Raw genomic sequence first — 18,002 nt, 5'->3', positions numbered from 1 at the left:
GTCTGTCTCAAAGCACCGCGGGGCCACGAGCATCCGCCGGGGTTCACTCGAACAGGAGAGCGGGGTTTTGAAGCCCCGCCGCCCCCGCCGGGAACCAGCTACGGCTTCTCCTGCCCAGGCCGGCCCATGATGCGCGGCGCCCCCCCTTGCTGGTGGCTCACCCGCCCCTCGCGGGCGGGGCTCTGCTAGAGCCGCGGGCGGCCCTTCTCTCAGACCTTCCCCGAGGCGGGGCGTGGGTGACGGGCACCCTGTGGGTGGCCTCGGCGGTGAGCTTCCCCCGGACGAACAAAACGCTCCTCCTCTCTCCCCTATATATACTCACTTCTCTCCCTGCTTCTAGGTCAGGGTGAGCAGCCGGTGCTACCCAGCAGGCATTGCGCCGCATGCTAATATAGAACCGCCCCTTCGTCGGGGGCGGGGCCGGAGGGGGCTGTCCCCTCGCGGCCGCTCTGTGTGGAAGGTGAAGCGCGGCTCCGCGGCTGGGGTCCGCCTGCCGCCTGACACCGAGTGGGCTGCGGGCTGGTGGGGCTGCGCGGCCCGGGCCCACTCGTGACTATGGGGGCCAAGACCTGTTTGTGAAAGGTTGTGGGGTTGCGGCCCCCCCCCCCCCCGCTTTGTGACAACAGGTGGGGTGAAGGACTGCTTGCAGCAGGCTGCGGGGCTGGGGCCCGCTCGTGACGGGCTGTGGGGCTGCGACCTGCTTGCAGCAGGCTGCGGGGCTGGGGCCTGCTCGTGACAGGCTGTGGGGCAGAAACCCGCAGGCTGTGGGGTTGGGGCCTGCTCATGGTGGGCTGTGGGGCTGCGACCTGCTTGCAGCAGGCTGCGGGGCTGGGGCCCACTTGTCGTGGGCTGTGGTGCCAACACCTGCTCGTGATGGGCTGTGGGCCGGGTCCAGGCTGCCTTCGGCAGGCTCGGGGAGGTGCTGCGAGGGCTGGGGGTAGTGGGCGAGTGTGGGGGTGGCTTACTTTAAAATGCCTGCAGAAACGTGAGCCTCCGTAGTGATGGGGCTGTTTGCTTTCTGTTTTAAAAAAGACTGTCGAGGCTGATGCAAACTCAGAGCACCTGGCTGGGCAGACACTGCCAGCAAGTGCCCTGAGTGCTGCTCACTAGGCTCTCCCTCCTTCCAGGGCCAGATGCCTCCAGGTTTGGTTTGCAGGGCTGCACAGGTTGGAAGCGACTGGCTGAGCCTGGGATGCCACGCTGGGGTGAGTCTGGCTGATCGCAGCACACGATTCCAGCAGATTTCCTGGGGATGGGGCTCCTACTCCTGGGATGCTTCTGTCTCTTTCAGTGTGGGGAGAGGGATCCCCAGGCTGTGCTGGGGCTGTGGCCCTGCTGGGTGTCCTCACAGCTCTGTGTACCGTAGCCCTGTGCCTGTACACCTTCCTGTCCCTCAGGATGCCTTGGGCAGCAGTGCTCATGGGGACAACCCTTGGTAGGGTCAGTGTGTTACTTCCCTGGCTTTGTAAGGGCTTTTTGCCATTCTCCAGTCTTTGGAGTTGGTTTAAATGGGCTGAGCGGTATGCAAAGCTCTCACCTTGGGCCTTAAATATCCTGCTTTTCTGAGATTGAACATGGTCTGTCCTGTTCTTCAGGCAATCTCTTTTGGAGGAAAACTATACATGTAGGGGACTTCTTGCTTGTATGAGTTTGCAGATCTGGCAAATACTTTTAGAAATAAATTTTGTTGTTTTGGGATCTCCTCAGATCTTTATTTTCTGACTCTACTTTTGATCCCCTCCACCCCCCCGAGGTTTTAAGGAGTCAGGTAGCAAAGTTTTTCTGAAGTAGAGTGTGCTGCAGATCCCCTTAGGAGAGGCAGCTCTGCATGCAGCTGTGCATGTGGGGTTACAGGAGTTTCCTTGCTTGCATGTGACCTGTTGCACTCTTTAGTCTCGGTACCATGGGAGTATGGAGATCAAGAGTCATGAAAGAGTTAAGAGGTTGAATCAACCTTGTTTGGTGCACACCTGATACACATGAGTTGGGTGTCAGGCTTCAAGGAAGGAGCTAAAAAAAGAAGAGGCTCTGGGTGATGCTGGTGGCTTCTTGGAACAGAGAGGGTATCTTGTTTCTGGTGAGATGTGATCTTCCCTTAGCTTCTTTCTGTGGAAGCCTAGAGGTAGGGCAGCTGTCTGCCTGGAGTAGGAGGGCTGGAGGAGCTTATTTTTTCCTGTGCTGCTTTGGGTGTTTTGGTGGTGGTGACTCTCCTGTGGAAACTAGGTGCTTGGGAAGTTTGCGGGTGAGTTGCTTTCTTGTGGCCTCCCAGTGAACGCGAGGTAAACTGGGACTAAGACTCCCTTTTCCTTCCCCATCTTCTTCTGAGAGCACAGGAAATGTATTAACCTGATGCTAATTGTTACTCTGACAGCAGCAATTAGGGTCTGTAATCTGAGATCAAGTCTGCTATGAGGAGTGTTGTAACTGCTGCCTGGGGGGAACTCTCTGCTAAATACCCTGAGCTGGGATGCTTCGAGGAAGCCCTGAGTTGCTCCTGAATGCTACCAGCTTGTAGAGGGAGGTGTGTATGTTCCCACTGAGCTGGGCTAACTGTGCCCAAAACACCGTGATTTATTTCAGAATTACATACTTGATTTCCTGGTGAGATGCCGCTTCCTCACTTTCCCGCCGCACGGCAGCATCCCGCTGCCCAGCCTTTCCTGGACAGGGTTGCTGAAAGGAGGCACTGCTGTGCCTGGCTTTGCAGTTCGGGCATCTGCTTCCCAGATGCTTTCAGTCTTATGTGGGTCCCACTGGGCATGGCAAGGCCATGCTCATTTAGAACTGTTATTTATTAAAAGAAGTGCTGGGTGTGACCCTGTCACTGTCCCTTCAGCTCCTGGTGACATCTGTGACGTAGCTGGCCTTAAGAGGTCACTCATTTCCCCTCGCTTAATGATCTGCTGTAGAAAGCAAGCTTTCATTGCTTGCTGAGTGTCAATGGGACATGAATATTAATGAAACCTCAGTGGTCCTGCGGCGCTAACTGTCACAGCCATGGAGGGCTCATTTGGAGCTGCCTGGCAGTGCGTGGACCTCTGATGGAGCGATAATAAACTGTTTGTGAACTCTGCTCTGAGGTGCTGCTGAGGACTTTGAACTTGCAGGCTCCTGGCACAACACCATGAGACTTGGTGTTTTCTAAAGCAGGCTTTTGCACAGCAGCCTCAGCATTAGCAGGAGGACTCATGGGGATGTTTTGGGTGCTGCAGGTTGGGAGAGTTTGTTGGTTGCAACTTCAGGTGGCAAACGGTCTGGTTAATGGAACCTGATGTCCTCCAAGGCCCTGAGCTGGGATTGGGGCAAGGGTAGATGCAATGCAACATCTATTAAAATGGCCTCTTTGGGCTGCTGCTACCAGGTGGGAATCACCGTAAGGATGGGATGGTGGCTGTTATGTATATACAAGGGAAGAGCATAATTCTGAGTCTGTGGGAAGCAGGCTTTTGCTGTGTTAATCCAGGCAAGTCCCTTCCAGCTTCTGCTACCCTGTGTAGAAAAGTTGGGGTGACGACTGAGGTCTTGTAAATAAAACAGTTGTCTTTGGAAAAGTGAGGCTTTTTACATACTAATCTGGAGTATATTACACAGGCAGTGCACTGTGCCTTTTAACAGGGTGTGTTTAGTATTTGTGCTTGAATGGCAGCAAAACTGCTCCACAAAAGATTATCTTGGAGAGAGAACCCTGGGTTTAGGTCTCTTGCTCTGAACCCTTATGTGTCTCCTGAAATGAGTGCCTAGGGTCAAGCTGTGTGGGGTAGATGGATGGTGACTCTTATTTTCTTATCTGTGGAGAAGAATCTGCTTCATTCCTGGAATAAAGCAGACCTGACTCATTCTGCTTTTGCTTAGAGCAATATCTTCTTCCCCTCCAACCTGGGGTGTTCCCTGGCTGTAGAGATCACAGGGGCCCTTCTACAGGGATTTCTGCTGGATCAGGGCCTTAGGATTTTGGCAGTGTCTGGTATATTAATGGACATCCTCCCTCAAAACCTTTGTATACTGGTCCATGTAAGAATTGCCCTATTGCTGAACAGATTTTTGCACTGTGCTATATTGCTACACAGAAGGACTGTTCTGAATCCTCTGATCAAAAGGAGCATTATGTTTCCTGCAGATCCTGCCAGGTATGGCACAGCTGAGCTTGTTTAACTTTAAAAAAATGATGGGATTTGTCTGTGTTGTCTCCAAGCTATGGCTGTTGCAGGCTGTCATGTCTTAGCAGTGTATAAAGTCTGCTTGCGTTCTGCAAGGTTGCTCACCTCCTTCATTTAACGCCCAAGGAGGAAGTGCAAAGGTGGGAGCCAATGGCTGTGTATTAGTTGTTATTACAGTGTCCGGCAACTTCATTCAAACTGGCTTCCTTTTACAGTAAGTGAGGTATGAACAGATCAGAAGGCTGATCCTTCCCTCTTGCCCCCCAAAAACTTGTGGAAGAGCTTGGCTGGTGCAGGAGCATCATGTGCCTGGGTAGCTGGCAATCAGTTCTGTGACCTGGTTAGTATGACCTGGGAGGGTTGTGGCTGAAGAAAGAGGAAAAGGGACATTTCCCATGGCAGGAAGACTAATCGGCTGCTTTTAGGAGGTATGCAGGATGGTTTCATACCCCCCTCATCTTTGCTCAGACACACTGGAGATCCTTAGCCCCCAACGATGGTAGGAAAGACTGACCTACAAAATCCTCTCTGAGCCTGTGCCCATGCACTAGTGTTTCTGGAGTATAATCCATGTGAGTAAGAAGCAGGAGGGGCTGCTGTACCTGCAAGCCCTGAGGGACCTATGCCACTGCTCTTGGAGATTTAAAGTTCTGAATATTACCTCAAGGGTGTGGATTATATTCATGGAGGGGAAAAAAAGGCACCCCCCCCCCCCCCCCCCAAACGTTAGAAGCCTTTGGCAGTGTAGGGTAAAAGCATCACCTTTCTTGACATGTTTGTCTTGAGCAGAGATTGTATCTAGTGGTAGGATGAAGAGAAGTCACATACTGTCTGGTGTTAATTACAAAGGGAAAACCGCATGAAAATCAAGTGAAATTGAATCCCACTACATTTGATATTCCCAGAGTTGAAGGCCTCAGTGCATCTCATTAGTTTAAAAACCCTGATGGAGAGAGAGCTCAGCTTCAAACAGGAAATTGATATGACTTTGAGACCTAGGAGAGGATTAGCCGCCTGCCTGTGAACTTGTCCAAAGGAGTTGAACATGTAAATGTTCCCGTAGAGCAGTTCCCTGCGAGAAGGCATGCTGGCTAATTAAGGCCCTGGGGACTGCACAGTTGCAGTGAGGGAGGGATAAGATCTGTGCGCATGGAAGGTCCTGCTGCTGTTTTCTCTTTGCGGTGGAAATACTGCATGGGCTATGTAGACAGGGCTAAAGCTTTGGGTGTATGGGCTCTACTTGGAAGTTGGTAAAAGGCATGTTTTGATGTACTTCTTGGTGGGCTTTGCAGGCGCTGGGTTAGGATTGAACTAAACAGGCTATGGTGTTTTGGGACTAATGTGTTGGCCCATCTGGCAGAGATGTCTGTGGAGGGTGTGTGGCTGGGAGGCGAATTTGGGTTTTGCCCACAGGTGACTTAAGGACTGGCTTTTGAGCCAAAGAGTTTGGTTCTGTTTTGGGACTCTGCAGAGATGCTGAGGGCCTAGAGGTCTGTGGATGTCATATTTGGATGCCAAAACACATCTGATTGCTGTGACCCAGCATGTAATGGTATGAAAATTGCAACACCAAGGCAACGTCCTTGCTGTATACAGAAAGCTGCAACTGCCTTTGTGTTTTGTTTTGGTGTTTTGGTTTTTTTGGGGGGGGGGGTGGGGTGGGGTTTGTTTTTGTGGGTTTTTTTTTTTTTTTTTTTTAGTACTTGAGCTGATAGGAGATATTTGCCAGGGAATGAAGGCCATCAGATATGCTGTGCCTGCCAGTTTGTACCTGTGAGCCTATCTGCTTTGGGCCCTGCTGGATTTACCCTTGCAATAAAGTGTTTTGTAACAGCCATATGTGGAGAAAGGATATTTCCCATTTTCTCTTGCAAACACCAGCCGTGCTGTAGGCAGTCTTAAGGCAAGGTGCTAATAATGAATCCACAACTTGGTGGCACACCGGGGTTTTCAGCAGTACTTTTGCTCCTTTTGAAAATGAAATGTGTTTGTGGGCTGACTGTGATCTCTGTGGCAGGTGGAGTTTGCAGACCATACCGATGTCGTTGTGCTTCTTGTGTATTTGGCAGGCAGTTTCTAGCTGGAACATTGCAGTCCACGGGCAGGGTTGCTGGAAGGAGGGCTGCCGGGACTCTTTGCTTTTGGTGGGGTGATGGAGGCTGTGGAAGCCTGCAGGGATCTGGCTGTCAGCATGATGCCTCTGCTTTGGACAGAAACCCCTGCCCAAGTGGCCAGGAGGTGACAATCTCTGCATCCCTCCAGCATGGGCCTCCTCAGGGGAAAATCTTGTCTCTTATTGAAGCAGTGGCCTGTGGCAGGCTGTGCGGTTGTGTACGGGCAGGGATCCTCCTCACTCATCCTCTGCATCTCCCAAGCCCTGCTTAAAATAAACAGACCTTCAGGTTCTCCATCAGAAGAACAACTCCAGTGCAGAGCCCCAGAGGAGAACCCTTGTCCTAGCACAGTGCATTGCTCGTGCTGATGTTGTTGCTGGAGAAGATGTTGGCTGGAGCAGGGAGCTGTGCTTTATGTAATTTGATGGTGTTGCAGCTTCCATCTGAGGATAGCCTAGATCGGGATTCACCAGCTTGGCAAAGGGAGGAGGACTTGAGACACACCTGTAAAATCACCCAAAGAGGTGATTAGGAGGCAATTGTTTGTTGTTTCCTGCAGGGCAAGAAGCCAGGGCTCCCCACTGAAAAATAGCAGGCTGTGGGTTTAAACCAAACAGCATTACATGCTACATGAAGGAGGGGGGAAATAATTCAGCCCTGGAAACTTGTCCTGGGATGTTGTGGAGGCCAAAAAATATCATAAACCTTTAAAAAGGAATTCGGCAATTTCATGGCAGATAACTCTTGACGATGGGCCTAAACATAGCACTGGAGTGATTTACAGCTTGTGAGCTTGTGAGCACTGGGCTGCTATGAGCTGGAGAAATGTCCTGGGAAAACACTTCCATGTTCCACCTTCTGTTCAGCTCTTTCCATTAGCATCAAGCTTGGTTGCTGTTAGAGACAGAAGGCTGAACAAGAGGGACCTATGGTCTCTTGGCTGACGGCTCTCATGAGTGGACAGAGGTGGGTAGATGACCCTACCACGCACCATCTGAAACATGACCCTCCTTTTTGGGAGGCTGTGATCAAAAGAGACATTTCAGGTCTAATGCTAGTGATGTGTGGTTCCTTGGTACACGCAGATACTTGAGTGACTCCTCCGATGTCCATGCCTGCCTGTGCAGAAGTTGAGGCTGTGTTTAGGGGGTTGCTTGGTGACAGTTCTTCTGGGCAGGTTTAGGGAATTAAACAGTAAGTAGGATTAATAAAAATGTATCAAAATATGTAAACATATGTATCACATCTCTTTGATAATGAAGGAGCAGTTAATAAGTATTTGCAATCAATGTTCAAACCTGGAAGCTTTCTCTGAAAACATTTCTGAGGCTGCTCAAACAACTCATTTAATTCCATCATTTTAACAACCTGTTTTCTCAAGGCAATTGAAATGACTTGCTTAAAGAGCTGTTTCCCCTCCTCCCCACCTATGACATGCTCCATTTTACTAAGACTTTGCTCAGTCTCTGGCTCCTGGCTGTGTCCTGAGCTGCTGGGCTGGATCCTGGACCTACTGCTGGCTGGGTTCCTGCTCTGCTGGAGGTGTTGGAAGGGCAGGTGGAGAGCCTTAGGTGAGGGTAACTGGCTCATAATTGCTTATGTGGAGATCCCTACCCAAAGGCCAGCACAGACGGGGAGTCAGGAGCTGCATGGCCTGCGTTTGTGTGTGCCACTTGGAAACACATGTACTGATTGGAGGAGCTCTTGGTTTGGCAGCTTTGGGAGCAGAGCACTTTTGCTATCCTGCTGAAGCAACGCTTCCCACTGATGTGTCCTGAGGACTCATAGAACACTGTTTTTCTTAGTCACCCAACCACTGTGCCTGGTGCTTTTGGTGCCTTGATGAGCTGTTGTATACATCCTGGTTCTTCTCTGGCACAGAGAGAGATGCAGGTCCCTATCTGCTGCTTCCAGGACACGTGGGCATCATATAAGTATGGATGTCTTTCTTTGGGCTGTTAGAGCACTAGTTCTTCCTCTTCACAGACAGCATTGTGGGTGGCTGGTTCCCAGAGCAATGATGTGCCTTCTTGAAGACTATGATTAGTTGGGGGTGGTGCAGAAATAGTCTAGATCTCCACGATACCAGTCCAGCAAAGGCACTGCATTGTCTTGGTCCTAGCACAAATGAGTGTTGGGCCTGTGCTTCTTCCTGAAAGAGCTCTGGGGCCACAGTGTGTAGTTTTAAAAAGTTGCTGTTCCACCTCCCAGCCTGGGCACATCCCAGGACAGGGCTTGAAAGGTCAACGTAAAAAGTGGGCATGATCCCTGCCTGTTAACAGTGGCAGGGTCCACTTGGCTAAGGAAAGATGGCAGGTGATGAGTGAAAGCTTCAGCTTCCAGGGCTCTTCCCCACATACTTCTTGCAAGGATTTCAGTGCTCAGGCTATGCTGTTGCTTTGCCTTTCCCTGAGCCCTGGGGACCTGGGACTTTTGGTGTTCCCCTGTTCCCTGGGGTTATGCCTTGTCACCCTCTCTGACGATGTGTTTGGGCTCTGCTTTGTGGGATAACTAATAGGGCTGTCAGACCCCTTGTCCCAACAACTTGAGAAGATAAATAGTCCAACATGCACAGCCACCTTCACAGGTCCTGAGGCCCCGGCAGGAACCAGCACCGTGACAGATGGGCTGACAAGCCGGGCTGACACAACTGGGTCAGCGTGAACGTCGAAGGGGTGGAAGCTGTGTCTCTGTCTCCCCTCCGCTTGGCACCCCAGTGCCTCTGGGCCAGATGCTGGCCACTTATCACCACCTCCTTCAGTGACTGCTGTAAGCTGGCAGCATGAGAGCCTCGTCTAGAAGAAAGACACTAGTCATGGTCCTAATGCTGCTCTGTGGAGCTACCATCTGCCCTCTCCTTGGATGCCGCTGCCAGGGCAGCCTGGGAACATAACCCAGCACTGATGCTCTGTCAGATAAGCATCTGGTTAGACAGTGCTCTAAGCCTCTACCTTCCCGGCACACCATGGTGCTGCCTCCCCTCCAAAAAGGTGAGCTTCATGTACCTGCACACACACACACACATATATATATATAAATATATATAATTTTTTTTTTTTTAGAGAGCTCCAACTTTGTGCTTTGTGGCTTGATGCCTTTTCCCTTGCCTGGCCTCCTGCAGTCTCAGCACTGTGTGCCTCTCCTCTCAGCTGGAGCCAGCTTTTGCATGCTGTGGGAAGGGTTAGTTGTTTGGAGAGGACTGTGCAAATAATCACGAGTTTCTGCTTTTGTATATGGGTGAGGAAAATTTGGCAAGGCGGCTGTGAACGAGTCTTGTGAGCATCCTGGAGCGGTGAGCTGAGAGCCCTGAGCCAGTCTCACTGTGCAAAATCCATTAGCCATGAGCAGAGCTGCTTCTGGGCTCAGCATTCAGTACCTGTTATGGGCTGAATTAGTCCCTAATTTCTGTCCCTTACAGTTAAAATGACTCAGACATTTCTTTTTGAGATGGGGTATTGCTTCTGACTAAGTACCCTACAGCCATGGCTCTACTGACTATTAAATTGTTCTCAGAAATGCAGTGATCATCTTGTCTCTGGGTCAGTGTATGCTGGTGCTGTCACCTGCATGTTGCTGTGGGGCTAGAAGAGGTGCTTTGCTGTGGGAAAGCAAATGCTGAGACACATCTGAGGACTCAATGGCTGCAGGCTTAATAAGATCAATACCACCTCTGCAAAAGATTACATGGTATACTAGGCAGCAAATAGACCACTTCTGCTGGATTTGGAAACCATTTATAGAGTCTATTAGGGACGGTAAGGTAGAAGGGATGTATCCAGAGTGAATTGCACAGACGCAGTAGTTGAGACTCCCACATTAAGGGTTTTGCAGTCTATTAAATAATGGAACTAAAAGCAAAATAAATGAGAAAGTTTTATCCAAGAAGCTTTACCTGCAGCCACGTCATCAGTTGACATGGCAGAGCTGGACTGTGGCACCCTTCTGGCTGCTTCTGCTGCCTGTAGAAGGGCTAACCTGAAGCTAAGGCAGTGGCTTGACTCTGCCTGAAGGCTGAAGCTTCACTCTTGCAGAAAGAACAGAGGAGAAAAGAGCTGCCCAGAAGATGAGTGCTTGCTCCCCTCTCCATTGGCCAGTGCTGCCTCCCTGAAGCCTTGAAAGGTGTCGGGAGGGGGGTGTCTATCAGGCTTCTGTCACAACAGAGAAGAGCCGATCAAGGGGCAAGCTTGGACATCCTCGCTGCTCCTACCCAGCAAGTTATTGGGTCTCCCACCCCACACTTGGCAGGTCAAAAGGTGTCTTGTGCTGTGGAACATCCCCTTTTCCCCTGCTCCATCTCTCGTGCCATGCCATGTGTTCTGCAGCTAGTGTTAATGCTGCTGTTGTACATGGCCCATGGTGGGCTGGCTTGAGTTGAGGAGCAGCTTTTGGGAACAGCCTCTCTGGGCTGAGGCCACTCTGTTGGCCTTGTTTGAGCTGGCCTTGTGCTGCCATCACCTCCTGCAGTGTGCCCTTGGAATAATTAACTCTAATAACACGTGAGCGATAGCCTGCCTGGTCACCCTGCCCCAGGGAGTGAGGCAGGGCGCTCAGCTCCTATCATTTCTCTGGTGCTCTGTCCAGTCTCATTTGAAATACCTTGCAGGATGAATTACAGTGCTCTAAGGGAATCTGCAAAATAGGATCACAGGCCAATTGAATCCATCTGCAAAGTATGGGAGGACGATATATCACCCTGTGGATGGATTCTGCCCCCTCATCTTTTTTTATTTATTTTAAAAGAGTCTTGGACCTAGTAAGAACAACAGATACTTAGGGAACAAGCTCTGTGGTATAATGAGGAGCTGGATCAGGCCCTGCTGACTGAAGGTGGGTGATGCAGAAGGGAAGTTGATGTGGAGGACGTACGTGGGAGGAACTGTGCAGCAATGGGTAGGGAAGCAAGGCAAGGATTTATACAATGGCACAGGTCAGCCTGGTCCCTCCAAAAGCAGAATAATGTTATGTGAGTGTCTGGGAATGTTCTACAGGGTAAATTGTGCTGGGAGAGGCAGGTGCTGAAAATGTTTACCAGCTGTGGGAGGCTTTAGGGAGAAATAACAACCTGCCCAAGTTGGTAGAAGCAGCCTCAGTAGGAGCCATGCAGGTGCTGTGACCTACATGGAGGTCTTGGGTACCCTGGACTGTCTCAAACAACTCTGTGTGCTGACATGGGGGCAGCTGAACGCAGCCCTCAGGGTTGGAATTAACAATTCCTGGCTGGCTGGCCTGGCTGCGCTCCCCAGGGAGTGTGGTTGAGGTCGCTCACCTTGGCTTTTGGCCCTGGTGTGGTTGGACTGCCAAGGAAGGAGTTAACCCCCTTGCAGTTTGGGGGTTGGCCTGGTGTTAGTTACCAAGCCTCCTTTCTCCTCCAGCTGGGATGCTCCAGCTATTGCCCGAGGGGGAAGGGAAATGAGTTAAACCCATCTTCAGACACGTTTGTATTGATTCTGTCACTTTCTTGCTGCTTGCTGACAGGTGATGGATGGCTCATAATGCGGCCGGCACAGTACATTACGTTTCCCATCCAGGGACTCCTAAATCATTTCAGATTTTCAAATTCCCTAATCAATATTTTATCAGTAGCAGAAGAAAGCGGAATGGACCCATTTCTCAAGAGGTAGAAGAGTGAGTGTGTGCGGATGTGTGCCTGCACATATATAGGCATGTGACTTTGTACATTTATAATCACAACTAAAGCACTGTTAGCACAACAATTATAATACCTGCAACCATAAAAATAAATACAGAAGTAGGGCTGGGAATGTTGCTTACATTTAAGTGACTTCAGGATGAAGCAAATTAGAGATCTGGGTTTTTTATTTGAATGTGGATTAATGTTTAGTGGGGTTTGAACTGCCAGTCGCTCCATCCTTAGGCAGGGTGCAGGGAGGTCAAGGCAGATGGAAACATGCCTAGTTTTTGGGGGAGGAAATCAGATTTGCAGCCTCCTATAATGCAGCGAGGCTCAGATCTGTCACCCGCTGCTGAAGCAGTAATGGGGAAATGTCCCTTGCGAGTCTGTCTGGAGTTGGGTTATGTGGGCCAGGTGAAGTTGTAACTGGTCAAACTGCTGCTTTCCTGGGACCGGAGTGCAGTAGGCAGGGAGGGATCCTGTTGCTGCCATGGTGTGTTGGCTCCTGGCAGATGCTGGGACACTGGAAGACTAGGTGGGAATGTGCTTGCAATCATGTGTGCTTGAGCTGGTCCTGAGCAAACGGCATGTGCCTTTCTACTCTTCTGCTGGCACTTGCTGTTGCAGTAGGATGTGATCCAGGACCAGGTGTGGGACCTGGTGTGGTGGGGCTGAATAAAGCTAGAGAAAGAAGTAGTGGTGCTTTTTGAAGGAGGTGCAGGTGGGCTCTGTGGTGTTAGGCTACTGTATGAAGTGGCTAGTTCCATACTGAGGGCCAGATGCAGTGACTTTGCATGTCCTCCACACTGGGCAACCTTCACCAATAGCTCCCAGTTCCTGCCTGGCATCTGGCTTTCTGCCAGGCTTTGGGATGGAAAAACTCAGGGAAGAATGGAGCTAGTTCCCCTGCTGTAGGAGGGGAGGCTGTGAGAAGTGAAGGAGGCACAGGGCTTCGTTCCTTCCCCTGCAAGATGATCCTGGTGAGACAGCCAGGCAAGGGGAGGAGGAGCATGCCTGTCTGCCCCAAAGATGTCTGCTTTCCCCAAATCCTCCCTGTGCTGGTGGTCCTGCACATGTGCTCCCTGCATCCCCTGACCTTTTCTGTTTAACAACCTCTCTCCATTGAACGACCTATTCTCTTAGACTGTTTTGTGGGTTTTTTTTATTCCCAGGCTGGATGTTTTCCAAGGAAAAGATTTATTCTTAAGATGTCCTGTCCCCTGCCCCCTGAAGAGAGCCTCCAAACAGCACAGATGTGAAGCTAAACATAACCCTCCTTGTTACTGTCACCTCTCCTCAGTGTTTGCCTGGGTGATCTGGTGTTGTCTTCGCTTCTGAGTGTTGTTTCACAGCTCAGTTGTAGCTTGCTGCTGGAGAATGCAACATGGCTTAGCTTGCAAGAGAGAGCGGGGTTACTGGTCTTGGGAGCATGCAGCTGGAGTTCTTGGGTTGCACTTGCAAAACCCGTGCTGACTTTCTGTCCCTGTCCCAGGCTGTGTGGGGACCCTTAGCCCTTTCGGCTAGCGTGGTGGCATAGGCTGCGTAATAGGAGGGCTAGACTCTGCTGATAGAGGTAGTTTAAGTGAAAACCTGTTGTTTAATAGAAGAAACTTCCTACCTTTCTGTCCCAACCTCTGCATGGTCTCTCTTAGGGGGAGAAACACATGTGCTCACCTGCTCTTTCCCCAGTGCAATAGTTGCCTCACCACCAGCAGGGAGATATTATACTACTATGTTTTTGTACCAATATTTTTCTGTATATTCAGAGTTTTTTATGGGCTTGGTCTCAGAGACAGGATCCCAGCTGTGCAGTGCTGGGTGCCCATATATAGGTGAGGTATGCCGTTATACCCTTTTCTCTCCCCATCGTTGCAAGCTCTGTCTGGTTTGGCAGGGATGGGGAAGGCCTTTGGTTTGTGCCGTCCAGATTGCTCCCTTCCCCAGAGGCACTATGCTTAATGGGAACCAGCCTTTGGTTTATCATTGCAAAGGGATGCGTGGAAATAATTGATTTCCCTCTTCTGAAAGCCTGGGCCTGATCTGCTAGAGCAGGAGCCCTTCTGAAGGGCTCCTGCATACTTCACACCTATCTGTATAGTGGAGGCAGGTTGTAAAAGACTGCTTTTCTTTTATCCTTGCTTAAAGAAGAAAGACTTAATTGAACCAGGACAAGTTACTGTTTGCTGTGTCATTTAATGGTCTTGTGGCCATTTGGAGTTGGGTCTGAAAGGCCTGTGGTGAAGTGGAGCTCCTTCAGCCACGCTGTGCTGGGCAATGTGTGTCTGCAATTGCTGGAGCAGAGCGGGAGAGAGGAAAGAAGCTACTGAGGCACCTCCCAGAGAGACAAGATATTTGTCATGTAGCTGTCACCACTCTTCAAAGCAAACCTGGTCACCCAGACTACCTGCTGCCTTCTCTTTTTAATGTGCAATAGCATGAATTGCCTCTTCCCCTCCTGCTTTGGTGTTAACCTCTGCATGTTCTGATGCTTTTTGAGGATATGTCATGTGTTTCACTGTGAGCAGGTGTCCTGGTTTCAGCTGGGATAGAGTTAACTGTCTTCCTAGTAGCTGGTACAGTGCTATGTTTTGAGTTCAGTATGTGAAGAATGTTGATAACACTGATGTTTTCAGTTGTTGCTCAGTAGTGTTTAGACTATAGTCAAGGATTTTTCAGCTTCTCATGCCCAGCCAGGGCACCTGACCCAAACTGGCCAACAGTGTATTCCATACCATGGGACGTCCCATCTAGTTTAGGAACTGGGAAGTGGGGGGCAAGGATTCACCGCTCGGGGACTGGCTGGGTGTCGGTCGGCGGGTGGTGAGCAATTGCCCTGCGCATCATTTGTACATTTCAATCCTTTTATTACTACTGTTGTCATTTTATTAGTGTTATCATTATCATTATTAGTTTCTTCTTTTCTGTTCTATTAAACCGTTCTTATCTCAACCCAGGAGTTTTACTTCTTTTCCCGATTTTCTCCCCCATCCCAGTGGATGGGGGGGGAGTGAGTGAGCGGCTGTGTGGTGCTTAGTTGCTGGCTGGGGTTAAACCATGACAGCAGGACAAGAGTCAGACTCAGACCCAGACCTTGGTGCTTCACAGTTGCCACCTTTGCCAGTCAATAGCTGATCTAGACAACTGCTGCACTTAGCTGATAAACTCAGTCCTTCAGCAGAAGAGGTGAAGCCCATTGTTTGGGCACAGATGGCCTTAAATACTGTCTCTTTGGATGAGAGATGTTCTGAAAAACTGTGTGGCTGAGAGAAAAATGGGCCCTTAGCATCTGAAAACTTTCCTATGGAATTGTGTGTTGCAGTTCTCATCTTCATGGTTGCTGTGCCTGGGAAAGGGGGAGAAGCTGGGAAGCTCTCTGCAAGCAGTACTGTGAGGTATAGCTCAGACAGGAGGGGATGGGATGAACTGACTCCCCAAAGGCCAGTGCTTAACCTCCATTTGTCCTTAGAGTAAGGAACGTGTTCAACCCTGAAGCTCCAAGACACAGCTCTACCCTATATCTTGAATGCTTTTAAAACATACTTGGGGGTCCTGGAGGGATCTCGGGTTAGGACTGGAATTTGTGTCCTTCAGGATAAAACCCTGTGGCAAATAGGAGATCTCAGCTTGGCTCACCATCTCCCTCGGCTGGCTGGGCCGGGGTATCTTCTACCTGGGCAGTGGGACAAAGCTACTTGTGGTGGTTGAGCTGCTGTAAGGGCAGAGGCCTCTTTTCTGAGTTAGCCCTGTCCTTTGCTGTGCTAGAGACTCTCTAGATACCTAGAGAGTTCATGACAGAGCTGGCAGTTGCCAGCCTGACCAGAATATCCTGCAAGAGAGCAAATGTTGGGTAGCTTAGAAATGCAACACAATGGCTCTGCGTGGCTTTCAAATGAGCCGTGGTGGCATAAAGGGGAAATGCCCAGCTGGCTTTAATAGCTGGTTTAAGGGAAGTCCCTTTGTTCATTTAGTCTTTGTTTAAAGTGGTCTGGGGAGGTGAAATTTTCCTGCTTCATCTGGGTCTAAGCTGGGTGCTGATAAGCAAAGAGCTGTTTTTCCCCGCCAGCCACTTCTGCCAAGCCAGAAATAGCCTGCTGCAGTAAGCTCACCATAGCAGCATTTCTCATTCAAAAGTTAATAAGCTTTGAAATTGGATTTTAATCAACTAATCTTTGATCCTAGGCACTAGAGCTCGATTAGGAGGGTCCAGTAAACCAAGTTCCATCTTTCTTCCGTGCTGTCTTTTTTTGCCCCATTCTAGCAAAGAAAGGGCTGGGAAACGTTTTACTGCTTTTGAGGACTTGCATGTTTTAGGGTTTGTGTTGACCCTTTTGCTTTTTTGATCTGATCCATCCCATGGATGAATGGAAAAACTGATCTCTGGTGGACATCTGCTTTTCCAAGGCTGAAGTCTGTAAATGTTTTTTAACAGCTCCTTTTGGGGAAAGTGCTGGAGCTCTTTGAATACAAACCTTTATTAGAAATCAGATGGGGTGGGATAAGAGATAGAAGAACTGCTGTGGCCCTAACTGTATTCCTCCTATTCCCAGAATCAAAATAGGGTACCATGAATCCTGTGTCCAACAGAATCATGAAATAGCTGAGGCTGGAGGGACCTCTGGAGATCGTCTAGTCCAACCTGCCTGCTCAAAGCAGGGCCAGCTGAAGCAGGCTGCCCAGGATCACATCCAGTCAGCATTTGAATACCTCCAAGGATGGATGTCTCTCTGAGCAACCTGTTGCCCTTATAGTAAAAAAAAGGTCTTGTGTTTAAGTAGAATTTATTGTATTTAAATTTGTGCCTGTTACCACTGAGAAGAACCTGGCTCTGTTGTCTTTATTCCCTCCTATGAGGTATTTATGTACATGGATAGGATCCCCCTGAGCCTTGTCTTCTCTGGACTAAGCAGTCCTAGCTCTGTCAGCCTCTCCTTGTATGTTGATGTGCTCCAAGCCCTTAATCATCTTCATGGCAACCATCTGGTCTGTCTCACCCCTTCCTCCCTGTTTGGAATCATGTGCAAGCTTGCTGAGAGTGTGCTGTGTCATGTCATCTAAGTCATTGATGAAGGTCATTAAGGGCCCTTTCCTCCTCTCTTCCTTTGGGAATTTTGCCAGGCAGCAAAGGAAACTATAGCTGGACTTCAGGGTTACGTAATTACGCTTCCACTCAAGGGATGGGACTCAGTTCAGACCTTTCCAACTTGTTATTCAGCCTCCCCATAAATCTGAACAAACACTCCTGTCTTGGTTTACCCTCCAAAGACTTTTCTCTTGATCAGATAGAGTAGAGCCTGATTTTATTTTTTAAAACGATATTTAGATTCTGGTGCACAGGCACCCGTTTTCTACAGAAATACTGGCTTAGCGAGCTCCCCGGGGACCAAACACAGTTCCTCCCTGTGCTTGTGTAATGGTCAAATCAAATGGGAGAGGTTTCTTTCGGCAGCAGAGTAACCACACAGAGGCACTGCGCTGCTTGCATGCTGTAGTCTTGTTATCTCAAGAGCAGTCCCAGGCACTGCTGTTTTGTTCAGGATCAGGGCTAGAGTCTCTAATGAGCACCTCTTTACCTAACATCTCAGCGCCCAAGCTGCTGGGAGAGTGGTACAAAGGCTCTGGAGCAGGCTTACCAGAGGTGGTTTGGATTTGATAGTGTGCTGGTACAGCGCTGGGCAAGCCACTTGTGCTGTTTCCGAGCGGAGTCTCTCTGTGTCTCTGCTCTCTAGTACTTCTGCTAGCTGTTATGGAGGATATTGTAATTCCCTTGCCCTGGGCTATGAACAACCAGCTAGACATTTATCTCCTTTCCTCTGAGGAAGGACAAGGGAGGAAATGTAGCAGTCCTTCCAAACACACTTGGCAATGTAGAATATCTCTATCCAGTCTGAAAGTGCCCTAATGGCCAGCTTTTACTATTTCCAATACTTTTCAGGGGAGTTAAGTCCTGTGATGGTACTTGCCAGGAATATGAACTGTGGATGTTAGCTTTAGGGGGCTGTCCAGCCTGTGCTAGGTTGACAGGTAGCTTGAAGGGAAGCTGGTCTACTGGATAGGACTTAGCTGGCCCTATGGAAAACAGCGTGCTTTGGGTGAGTCAGC

The 18,002-nt window shown here is 49.8% G+C and overlaps 1 long non-coding RNA gene across 1 annotated transcript; it reads left to right on the top strand.

Annotated features, from left to right (window-relative positions):
* The first annotated feature begins 433 nt into the window (after positions 1-433).
* LOC138686304 (uncharacterized) lies at positions 434-16,723 on the top strand. Its single transcript, XR_011325640.1, has 3 exons — positions 434-626; positions 1,128-1,205; positions 16,451-16,723. It is a non-coding gene; the product is annotated as an uncharacterized lncRNA (long non-coding RNA).
* The last annotated feature ends 1,279 nt before the right edge of the window (positions 16,724-18,002 follow it).

The sequence above is a fragment of the Haliaeetus albicilla genome, chromosome 8 (assembly GCF_947461875.1).
Source record: "Haliaeetus albicilla chromosome 8, bHalAlb1.1, whole genome shotgun sequence".
Classification (NCBI taxonomy): Eukaryota; Metazoa; Chordata; class Aves; order Accipitriformes; family Accipitridae; genus Haliaeetus; species Haliaeetus albicilla.
Note: the sequence above shows the minus strand (reverse complement) of the source record. Positions and strands in the feature narration are given on the sequence as shown.